We start from the raw sequence: 1,380 nt of genomic DNA, 5'->3' as shown, positions 1-1,380 counted from the left end.
TAAAATGAAGTTTTGTGATGAACTGGTGACAAATGAAGAACAAAAGATATATTATTACTACAATATGTTGAGCGCCGAGTATAGGGAGTTTATGACTCCTTCAAAATATGAGACCCTTACCGAGATCATAAATGTTGCTCGGGAACGAGAGATTGAATTGAAAAAGCAAGTTGAACGGGGCGAACTAAGGGCATATGATGTTAATCCAAGCCCTACTTAGAAAGCACGAACGAACGAAACAGGGAAGAAATCAGACGCAAAAGACGGGTCGCCAAGTTGCAAAATCTGCGGAAAGGGTTATAAGGGCGAGTGTCGCTTCAAGGATAAACCTTGCCCCATATGTCGGAAAACGGGGCATATGGCTTCATCATGTTCGGAAAAAGTGACGGTTTGCTACAATTGCTATCGACCGGGACACAAGAAGTCGGAATGCCCGGAACTAGTGGGAAAGAAAGATGGGCAAGACACGAAGGGTGAAGCCCCGAAGGCAAAGGCTAGATCTTTTTACCTGACTGCCGCAGAAGCAAAAGTAGAACCCGAAGTGGTTTCAGGTATATTTGCTGTAAACTCGATTCCTGCACGTGTATTATTCGATACGGGTGCGAATAAATCCTTTATTTCGTATGGGTTTATTTGACACGCTTCATTTGTTCTAACAAAATTACCTATGCCTTTAGAAGTAGAGATAGGTAATAACAAGAGTTTTATCATTTGTGATGTATGTAAAAATTGCAAATTGAGCATTGACGACGAAGAGTACACAATAGACTCGATCCCGATGTCGATGGGAGAATTTCAAGTGATCATGGGTATGGATTGGCTATCCTGATATCACGCAAAGGTGGCGTGTTTCCGAAAGGAGATAAAATTGACGTCTCCTAGCAGAAAGCACGTTACCATATACGGTGAAAAAGGGGGTAACCCTGTGTATGTACAATGCTAGAGGCTCACCGACTTATGAAACATAGATGCAAAGCATATATGGTATACGCAAGTGAGTCGGAAAAAGAATCCCCAAAAATTGGGGATGTACCGGTGGTACGTGATTATGGAGATGTGTTCCCGGAAGATTTGCCGAGGATACCACCAGAACGAGAGGTAGAGTTCGGAATCGAATTGATTCCGGGCGCAAAACCTATGGCTAAGGCGCAGTATCGACTCACGTCGTCGGAGCTACAAGAATTGATGTCTCAAATCCAAGAACTGCTCGACAAAGGGTTTATCCGACCGAGTGTATCTCTGTGGGGTGCACCAGTACTATTCGTGAAAAAGAAGGACGGTGGTATGTGCATGTGTATCGACTACCGAGAGTTAAACAAACTCACGGTGAAAAATCGATACCCACTTCCAGGAATTAATGACTTGTTTGACCAGCTACAA

This window comes from Helianthus annuus, chromosome 17, assembly GCF_002127325.2.
Source record: "Helianthus annuus cultivar XRQ/B chromosome 17, HanXRQr2.0-SUNRISE, whole genome shotgun sequence".
Lineage (NCBI taxonomy): Eukaryota > Viridiplantae > Streptophyta > Magnoliopsida > Asterales > Asteraceae > Helianthus > Helianthus annuus.
The sequence above is the reverse complement of the archived record's forward strand: the minus strand, read 5'-3'. Positions refer to the sequence as shown.